The sequence below is a fragment of the Triticum aestivum genome, chromosome 5B (genome assembly GCF_018294505.1).
Source record: "Triticum aestivum cultivar Chinese Spring chromosome 5B, IWGSC CS RefSeq v2.1, whole genome shotgun sequence".
Taxonomy (NCBI): domain Eukaryota; kingdom Viridiplantae; phylum Streptophyta; class Magnoliopsida; order Poales; family Poaceae; genus Triticum; species Triticum aestivum.
In genome coordinates, this window is record NC_057807.1 from 692,307,977 (window position 1) to 692,319,288 (window position 11,312).

The window sequence follows — 11,312 nt, forward strand, 5'->3', positions numbered from 1 at the left end:
TAGATACCGGTTCGGTTGCTAAGTGTTAGTAACTCGAAATAAAAGCCGCGGAATAAACGAAGACTAGCTAAAGGTGAGATGACGATATGTGTTGGAAGTGTTTCCAAGCTTGATGTGATCAAGCATCGCATACTCCCTCTACCATCGAGATTGGTGTTAAACCTAAATAATTGTTATTTGGTGTTTGGGTTGAGCATAGACATGATTGGATTATGTCTATCGCAATACGGTTGCTCATTTAAGGAGAATAATGGTTACTCTGTTTATTTGAATAATACCTTCAACGGTCTTGCACCTAAAATGAATGGTTTATTGAATCTCGATCGTAGTGATACACATGTTCATGCCAAAAGATATAAGATAGTAATGATAGTATCATATACTTGTGGCACTGCCACTTAAGTCATATTGGTATAAAACGCATGAAGAAGCTCCATATTGATGGATCTTTGGACTCACTCGTTTTTGAAAAGATTGAGACATGCGAACCATGTCTATTGGTATATACGCATGAAGAAACTCCATGCAGATGGATAGTTTGGACTCACTTGTTTTTGAATCACTTGAGACATGCAAATCATACCACATGGGCAAGATGACTGAAAGGCCTCGTTTTCAGTGAGATGGAACAAGAGAGCAACTTGTTGGAAGTAATACATTTGATGTGTGCAATCCAATGAGTGCTGAGGCACGCAGTGAATATCGTTATGCTCTTACTTCACAGATGATTTGAGTAGATTCTTAGTATATTTACTTGATGAAACACAAATATGAATTATTGAAAGGTTCAAGTAATTTCAAAGTGAAGTTGAAGATCGTCGTGACAAGAGGATAAAATGTCTATGATATGATCATAGAGATAAATATCTGAGTTACGAGTTTGGCACACAATTAAGACATTATGGAAATTGTTTCACAACTAATACCGCCTGGAACACCATAGTGTGATGGTGTGTCCGAACATTGTAACTGCACCCTATTGGATATGGTGCATACCATGATGTCTCTTATTGAATTAACACTATCGTTTATGGGTTAGGCATTAGACACAACCACATTCACTTTAATAGGGCACCACACAATTCCATTAAGATGACACCGTATGAACTATGGTTTAGAGAAACCTAAGCTGTCATTTCTTATAAAGTTTGGGGTTGCGACGCTTATGTGAAAAAGTTTCAGGCTGATAAGCTCGAAACCAAAGCGGATAAATGCATCTTCATAGGACATCCAAAAATAGTTGGGTATACCTCCTGTCTCAGATCCGGAAGCAAAAGGGATTGTTTCTAGACTCGGGTCCTTTCTTGAGGAAAAGTTTCTCTCGAAACAATTGAGTGGGAGGATGGTGGAGACTTGATGAGGTTATTGAACCATCACTTCAACTAGTGTGTAGCAGGGCACATGAAGTTGTTCTTGTGGCGCCTACACCAGTTGAAGTGGAAGCTGATGATAGTGATCATGAAACTTCGGATCAAGTCACTACCAAACCTCGTAGGTTGACAAGGATGCGTACTGCTTCAGAGTGGTGCGGTAATCCTATCTTGAAGGTCATGTTGCTAGACAACAATGAACCTACGAGCTATGGAGAAGCGATGGTGGGACCGGATTCCGACGAATGGCTCGAGGCCATAAAATCCGAGAGAGGATCCATGTATGAAACCAAAGTATAGACTTTAGAAGAACTACTTGATGGTCGTAAGGCTGTTGGATACAGATGAATTTCAAAAGGAAGACGGACAATTATGGTAAGTCTCACCATTAATAAAGCTAGACTTGTCATTAAGATGTTTTCCGACAAGTTCAAGGAGTTGACTATGATGAGACTTTCTCACTCGTAGCGATGCTAAGAGTCTGTTGAAATTATATTAGCAGTTCTGCATAATTTATGAAATCTTGCAGATAGGATGTCAAAACATTGTTTCCTCAACGATTTTCTTGAGGAAAGGTTGTATGTGATACAACCAGAAGGTTTTGTCAATCATAAAAGATGCTAACAAGTATGCAAAGCTCCAGCAATCCTTCTAAGGACTGGAGTAAGCATCTCGGAGTTGGAATATATGCTTTGATGAGATGATCAAAGATTTTGGGTTTATACGAAGTTTATTGGAAACTTGTATTTCCAAAGAAGTGAGTGGGAGCACTATAGCATTTCTGATGAGTATATGTTGTTGACATATTGTTGATCGGAAATGATGTAGAATTTCTGGAAAGCATATAGGGTTATTTGAAAAGTGTTTTTCAATAGAAAACCTGGATTAAGATACTTGAACATTGAGCATCAAGATCTATAAGGATAGATCAAAAATCGCTTGATAGTATTTTCAAATGAATACGCACCATGACAAGATTTTGAAGGAGTTCAAAATAGATCGGCAAAAAAGGAGTTCTTGGCTGTGTTATAAGGTGTGAGTATTGAGTAAGACTCAAGACCTGACCACGGCTTAAGAGAGAGAAAGGACGATGGTCGTCCCCTATGCTTTAGAGGTAGGCTCTACAGTATGCTATGTTGTGTACTGCACCTGAAGTGTGCCTTGCCATGAGTCAGTCAAGGGGTACAAGAGTGATCCAGAAATGGATCACAGGACAACGGTCAAAGTTATCCTTAGTGACTAGTGGACTAAGGAATTTTTCTCGATTATGGAGGTGGTAAAATAGTTCGTCGTAAAGGCTTACGTCGATGGAAACTTTGACACTAATCTGGATGACTCTGAATAGTAAACCGGATTCATATAGTAGAACAGTTATTTGGAATAGTTCCAAATAGTGCGTGGTAGCTGCATCTACAAGATGACGTAGAGATTTGTAAAGCACACATGGATCTGAAAGGTTCAGACCCATTGACTAATAACCTCTCTCACAAGCGAGATATGATCAAACCCCATGGGTGTTGGATTCATTACGATCACATAGTGATGTGAACTAGATTATTGACTCTAGTGCAAGTGGGAGACTGTTGGAAATATGCCCTAGAGGCAATAATAAAATGGTTATTATTATATTTCCTTGTTCATGATAATTGTCTATTGTTCATGCTATAATTGTATTAACTGGAAACCGTAATACATGTGTGAATACATAGACCACAACATGTCCCTAGTGAGCCTCTAGTTGACTAGCTCGTTGATCAATAGATGGTTATGGTTTCCTGACCATGGACATTGGATGTCATTGATAACGGGATCACATCATTAGGAGAATGATGTGATGGACAAGACCCAATCCTAAGCATAGCACAAGATCGTGTAGTTCGTTTGCTAAAAGCTTTTCTAATGTCAAGTATCATTTCCTTAGACCATGAGATTGTGCAACTCCCGGATACCGTAGGAATGCTTTGGGTGTGCCAAACGTCACAACGTAACTGGGTGGCTATAAAGGTGCACTACGGGTATCTCCGAAAGTGTCTGTTGGGTTGGCACGAATCGAGACTGGGATTTGTCACTCCGTGTGACGGAGAGGTATCTCTGGGCCCACTCGATAATGCATCATCATAATGAGCTCAATGTGACTAAGTAGTTAGTCACGGGATCATGCATTACGGAACGAGTAAAGTGACTTGCCGTAACGAGATTGAACGAGGTATTGGGATACCGACGATCGAATCTCGGGCAAGTAACGTACCGATTGACAAAGGGAATTGTATACGGGATTGCTTGAATCCTTGACATCGTGGTTCATCCGATGAGATCATCGTGGAACATGTGGGATCCAACATGGGTATCTAGATCCCGCTGTTGGTTATTGGCCAGAGAGTTGTCTCGGTCATGTCTGCATGATTCCCGAACCCGTAGGGTCTACACACTTAAGGTTCGGTGACACTAGAGTTGTTATGGGAATTAGTGTGCAGTTACCGAATGTTGTTCGGAGTCCCGGATGAGATCCCGAACGTCACGAGGAGTTCCGGAATGGTCCGGAGGTAAAGATTTATATATGGGAAGTCCTATTTTGGCCACCGAAAAATGTTCAGGATTTTTCGGTATTGTACCGAGAAGGTTCTAGAAGGTTCCGGAGTGGGGCCCACCTGCATGGGAGGACCCACATGAACGTGGGTAGTGGGGGGAAGGCCCCACACCCCTGGTCAAGGCGCACCAAGATCCCTCCTTAGAAGGAATAAGATCATATCCCGAAGGGATAAGATCAAGATCCCTAAAAAAGGGGGATAACAATCGGTGGCGAAGGAAATGATGGGATTTCTTTCCTCTCACCTTTGCCAATGCCCCAATGGACTTGGAGGGCAAGAAATCAGCCCCCTCCACCCCTATATATAGTGGGGAGGCGCATGAGAGCTTCACCCTTCCCCTGGCGCAGCCCTCTCCCTCCCCAACACCTCCGTAGTAGTAGTAGTGCTTGGCGAAGCTCTGCCGGAGAACTGCAAGCTCCACCACCACGCCGTCGTGCTGCCGGAGCTCTCCCTCAACTTCTCCTCTCCCCTTGCTGGATCAAGAAGGAGGAGACGTCCCCGGGCTGTACGTGTGTTGAACGCGGAGGCACCGTTGTTCGGTGCTTAGATCGGATTCGACCGCGATCTGAATCGCTTAGTGAACGACTCCACCGACCATGTTCTTGCAATGCTTCCGCATCGCGATCTTCAAGGGTATGAAGATGCACTCACATCTCGCTCGTTGCTAGTTACTCCATAGATTGACCTTGGTGATGCGTAGAAAATTTTGAATTTCTGCTACGTTCCCCAACAGTACCTCCACCTCCCACCTCCGTGTCTGTGGACTGGCCCCCCTTGTTCGCGGTCGAATGCGGCTTCCTGTTTGCGGGTCGGCGTTGGAGATGCCCTTACTGCTTACGGACACAGATCCTCTGACGTGCCATGACGCCCACTGGCATGTGGCCCCGGGCCCATGCGTCAGTGGCGCAACGAGAGCGGGTCGTAAGTCAGAGGATCTGCCTCCACTGCTTACAGGTGACAAGCTTCATCATGCTAACCACTAGGGTAAGGGAATAGAAGTTTGCACAAGGGAATTTATGTAGCGATTGGGCGTGAGTAGATTTTGTACTCATACTCCCTTGTTTGATATGGTCCTTTAACTTCTTAATTCTCAAACCGATTTGTGATTCCCAAAGTCACCAACACTTATTACTCTTGGAAATTTGAGCTCCTAAGTGGTAGGAGTCAAGGCCCGGAAGCTTCCTTGATTGTGGTATGATACGCGGAGTTTATAAAGTGTGGCGGTCACCTTCAAGGCCAATCCAGAGTGTTTTGAGGCTCATCCGTTGGGGATGACTCAAGGGAAGAATAAGGTGAACCACTTGGTGGCGCTCCAGCGCTTTAGCTTAGGCACCTCTCCAATGAAGATTAGCACTCCTAAAAAAGAGTGAACTTCAGGTTAAGATTCATGTCCCCGTCTCAGTTTTGCTTGTCTCTCCTTGTTGGGGCACAGTCCAACTATAACATCCAGAATAGCACACAACGTTTGGAACATTGTTTTGTTACATGTGACCAGCTTCATCATGTTGACCACTGAGGCAAGGGAATAGAAGTTTGAAAGAGGGAGCTTATGTAGTGATTGGGTGTACGAAGTAGATTCTTACTCCTACTCCCTTATTTGATACAGGGAAAGATATATTTTCCATCCCTCAACTCTAAGGAAAGTATACAAATAGTCCGTCAACTTCAAAACCAGCAAACATAGTCTTTCAACCTCTCAATTCTCAATCCCAATAGTGTAGTCCCTCGTACTGCTTCGGGTGGTTTCTGCCCAACCTGAATATATGTTGACCAAAACTTGAGATGTCGTATGGGTTGGACCGCTATATCACCATCCAAGTCACACAAGTGATAACAAATCCCACCTCTCTTCCTCTCTCGTGCACTCTCTCATCCCCCTTCTCACACCAAGCACACACAGAGAACAGAGCACAAAGTGCACCCAACACACCAAACACTCAAGCATTTCAGTCTGTATGAAGGTCATATTAAAATAAATAAAACATTTTATATTCATGAATGAAAGTAGTATGGAGTTGTTGTTTTTTTTTTTGGTTTGAGACGATGTCGAATCCTTTTAAAAAAAGTAGATACAAAATTGACATTTTGTATATGCAAAACATTCTCCTCTTAGGGAGACATGTCCATTCTGAAACTGGATTTTTTTAGACCATTCTGGAACTACTGGAAATATGGATAGGAAATAGGAAATGACATTGTAATTGATTAAGTAAAACCCCTCAAAAAATTGATTAAGTTTTTTTAGGGTAAGAAACTTGATCAAGTTTTTTTTGAGGGGCAAAATATTGATCAAGTGAAACTTTCAGTTCCATGTGGACTGTCAATTAGTATCGGCCTAATGAGAAAGCAGGCTTTGAGCCCTCCGTCAAAAAAAAAATATAGCAGGCTTCGAGCCCAGCCCAGCTAGTCCTAACGAACACGACAGCCCGCCGCACCTGCAACTCCTCGCGGCCATCGTCGCCGCGCCATCGAGCGTCCCACTCGCCCGCTTCCTCTTTCCTCCCACGTCGGCTGCGGCGGCATGGAAGGGCGAGCGGGCATGAAGGGCGGGAGGAAGAACCTGCGGCGCGCGTGCCGGGAGGGCACCCCGTCACGCTCGCGGAGGGCGAGAGCATCATGCAGGTCGTCACGCTGCGCGGCTCCAACCTCATCGAGGTACACGCGCGCTTCTTGCCCAGGCCTTCCCCCTCTCTTAAAAATAAAATTGGTTCTCACTCTGCCGCCGGCCGTGCTGGTGCTGATGCTAGGTCACAGACGGCGAGGCAGTCAAGTCTCTCGCCCTGTTCCCCGCCAAGTTCCAGAAGAGCTTCTGGATCAAGAATGGTGAGTAATTTAGTTAGTACTCCCTCCGTTAAGTCTTTTTGTAGATTTCAATGTGAACTACATACGGAGAAAAGTGGATGAATCTAATACTCTCAAATATGTCTATATACATCCGTGTGTGTAATCCCCATTGAAATCTTTAAAAAGAGTTGTATTTAAAAACGGATGGAGTAAATGGCATGACTTCCAAAGTCGTTGGTTAGTTACTCATGGCCTTTGTCACTAGCACCCTGGTGGTTTGCTCATGTCATGTGTGCTCCGAATGTGCAGGCAATTTCGTGGTCGTCGATGCTAGTAGGAGGGACGAGGCTCTAGAATCTGGAAGCAAGATAGCCTGTGTCGTGTCACGAGTCCTCTTTCATGACCAGGCTCGTGCGCTCGAGAAATCTGGCGAATGGTGAGTTACTGTGTTCCTTCCTGTATAATACTCCCTCCGTCCGTAAATACTTGTCATAGAAATGAATGTATCTAGACTTATTTTAGTTCTAGATATAATCATTTTGATCCTTTCTTCGACAAGTATTTCCGGACGGAGGGAGTAATAGTTATCAGTACCCCCTCTCTAAAGAAATATAAGATCGTGACAGGGAGTAGTAGTAAGATAAGAAATATAAGATCCTGAGAGGGAGTAGTAGTAAGAAGTAACCGTAAGAGTACATGCACATACTATATTGAATAATGAGTTAGCAGTGGTTGTAATTTTTGGTCTTTTAAATCCATTCTGCTCAGTGGCCCAAGATGTCCATTAGTTATCAGTGTTATATTATACCACTTTCAGACAACAAAAGGCTTCCCTTTAGTTGCGAGGATATTGGTAAAAATACACCCTCCCTTGGAATCCATATATAGATTTTCTTGTGATTTCAAATAACTGTGATGTAACTCATATTGAAGTTGTATTATAAGCTTTTAGTGTGATTTATGACCTACTTACACCAGGGTCAGTTTGTGAAAGGCTGAAAGCTGGCTGCCACTCTGCTTTGTACTTTGCCGTTTCATGTATTTATCATGCCGTCATTTTTGACAAAGCAATCATCTAGTGTTCCTTCTCCAGCATATGCATTGGCAAAGCAGTCATGTACTGCCTCCTTCTCTAGTATGTGCATATAATTGGCGTGGTTCATATGTTTGTGGTTGACTGGCAGTTCATTCAGCTTTTTCGATAGTATACTGTGCCGGAGATTCAGCTTCAAAAACTAGTTTTTTTCCTTAAACATTAGATTGAATTTACGTTCCATGTGACATGCAAGTTACCAATGCATTTCAATAGCTTAAATAGTTTGTTTCTCGTTTTGCTTGATCCAATGAACATGAAAAGTGACACTGAGAATTGATACTATAATAAAATGTTGATTTAGCATAAATTATGGCAAAAATACTTGGATTGAAGAATCTAAAAGATTTCCCAGGAGGCCTTCTAGTAATGCGCCAGTTTGTTCTTTGTACATCCGCACAAGCTCTGCATCGGTAATTTTACTTGATAAAACCAGGATTGTTAGCTTGGCATCCTCTTGATTGGGTTCATTGGTAGTTTTACTTGATATAACCAGGATTGTTAGCTTGTCATCCTCTTGATTCATTGGTAGTTTTACTTGATAAAACCAGGATTGTTAGCATGTCATCCTCTTGATTGGGTGTCACTGATTCACTCATGTTTCTTATCCTAGGCCAGCTATCTTCAGGTCAACTCCCAATGGGTGGGCGACAGGGCCTGAAGGAACGTCATCACAGGCTGACGAAGAGCAGAACTCCGAAGAAGAAGATGATGATATTCCTCCACTCGAGGCGAACACAAACCGAAATAGTCCATTCGACGTGCATTCCGATACAGAAAGTGACTCTGATTCTTAAGCTAGTAGACATAGGAATAGCCGTAGACGATCTCATGCTATGGCTACCGTCCGCCTGTACACCGGATGTATTTATGCCCAAGTTCGGGCACGACATCGGAACCTGCTTAATCATCTACCTGAACATAATTCAGTGAGTTTTATCGACATTAAGTGCCGGAGCATGATGAAGATTGCCACACGGACTGTAATATGAACAAAACAACAATGTTCCATATGCTGTGTTTTATTTCTGGATGTTTATAGTTGAGGTGTGTCCACCAAGAAGAGTTTTCCAATTGAGCTGGTGCTAGTATTTGCAGGCAATTCTCCCCTGTTTCTTGTTGCTTATTCTGCAAGTGTTTCCTGTCTGCTTGGTTTTCACCTTGTCGTCGAGGTACTTGCAGTTGAGGTACAAGTCTTCGATGTACTGGAATCTTGTTGTGTTCCATTCCATGTGGACATGCGGTGTACCATAGCACTAAATTTCTGAATCTATCAGCATAGACCCGAGTTACTACAATATTTCTTCTGTGAAAGTTATCTTGGTTTTGTTTTTATAATAGTTTAATCGCCATGCTTCCAAAAGAAAATTAAATATATAGATGGACACAGTAGGGGTCTCCGCCTGCTGTTTTTCTTGGGCGGCAGTTCATTCTGGGAGCATGTGATGTGAAGTTTATTGTGGTGAGTGAAATAAGCACTTGATGGTGCAATCATAGAAACGAGTTAAGTGGATCAATAAGATGTTTACATCATAAACTCCCGCGCCGGTTGACAAGAAGGCCAAGGTGCCGTCTTCTAAATGTCTTGGGAAGCGAAATATTTTTCTTTTCCTCAAGCTGTATATGGGTAGAATCGGTAGTGTGTCATTTAGTATTTACAATGGCACCCCCGCTCCAGGGCCACATTCAACATGTCTTGGATGTGGGAGGCCCCCGATCCAGCTCTAGATTGGGAAACTCACCAAATAGGTTGTCTTTGCAAACCAGTTAACCTGTTTTTATTAAAAGGAGGGTTACCTCCGGCCTCTGCATTGGTCGATGCATGCACCCATATTATTAAGAAGCAGAATATATAGTATCACAAATTCCAAGGAAGCTCAAAAACTGAGCCAAACCTGCAAGTAAATCTGTAAAAAGCCATAACCGGCAATAAAGCGCCACACCCGGCGATAAACAAACAGGCTACGAGGCCTACACAGCTAGTCTATTATTAACTCGCCATCCAAACCGGCTGAAGATAGCCCGTGCTACCGACTCCCAATGATTGCACGCAGTAACCATAAGCTCCATGTAGTACACATGAGTGAGTAACGACCACATACGGATCCAGGTTGTAGCTCTGTAGATAACCTGCAAAAATTTACTGAAATTCGTTCCACTAAAAATCATATCATTTCGAGTGTTCCATATAGCCCATAGTAGTGCACATATCCCTATCCGAATATGTTTAGAAGTGTGGATGTCTACTCCATTAAGCCACGTCCCAAATAACGTGTGTATACTCATTGGAGGGTGAACGTTAAAAGCTATATGAATGGAACGCCATAATAATTTTGCAAGAGGACATTCGAGAAAGAGATGTTTAATTGATTCATTTTGATCACAAAAACAGCACCTGGAGTTAGCGACCCGATTCCTTTTGATCAGATTATCTTTATATAGTCAAGATGACTCCTTTGTGGACGAACCCTAATAGTTATAGATTAGTTGATTTAGTTTTGCCACTTAACTAACTAACTATCCATTCTATGACAGTGGGCCGTGATCCTTTCTAAAAAAATCCTGAGCATAGGGTCAATTACAGGTGGACCCCGAGCTGTCATTGTTGACTGGTCCTGCTGAATGGGGCTCCACGCTGGGGGGCAAAAATGTCCAAAAGAATGATCCATCTCGGTCAAACGGCAACCTCTGGGACAAATCTAAGGAAAAAACTGAGCAAGGTCGAAAAGTAAGGGCAAAACCCGTTGGTGGGTTGCAACTAGGTGCATATATGTATTTGGCCCAATTTTATTTGTCGTCACTGTGTTGTGGCAAAAAGCAGCCATGCATGTGGGCAGAGTTGGTGCAGCGGTGCAGCTCTCCTGATATTATTTAGATGATTCCCGTACGTGATTAGCAGAAGTGGCCTTAACGACTCTACCTGGCACATACCCAGATCGGACGGCAAATAGGTGTGGAGTTGGTTCCCTCTTCTCTCAAACTTTGAATCTAGAGGAGAAATATTGATGTGCGTTCCTATAGATTTTGAATTGTTTTCTTTTCAGTGACAGGGGCTTATGGTCGTCTTGCCCTTGTATTTCCTCCTCTGCTCCTTCGCCAGAGACCTCCTCCCACTTGCCCACCTAATCCGCCTGCTCATTGCTGGATGGCTATTACATATTACTCATCGACTGGAAAATATAATTCTTTATGAGCCACTTTTTTTTTGAAGTCCAAGTTGTCACTGCAAGCCTAATTTGCACCGTTTGTTGTCGATTCTTTCGGGGCTACCAAGTTGTCGTGTTGCCAAGGTACAAAGGTGATTTTTTTTTCTTCCAGGTCGACATCTCGATCAATCAAAACTTGTTTTGCATGTCGTCCTCTCTAACACCCTCCTCTTGCCTCTCTGGTCATACGAGCCGGCCGTGGAAGCATTCTCCTTAGGGATTAACGTCGCATCTGCATTCGTACATATTCTTCCTCCCCCTTCACAAAGGC

General features: G+C 43.2%; 1 pseudogene; it reads left to right on the forward strand.

The window, feature by feature from the left end:
- The first annotated feature begins 6,238 nt into the window (after positions 1-6,238).
- LOC123117730 (probable RNA-binding protein EIF1AD) lies at positions 6,239-8,860 on the forward strand (annotated as a pseudogene).
- The last annotated feature ends 2,452 nt before the right edge of the window (positions 8,861-11,312 follow it).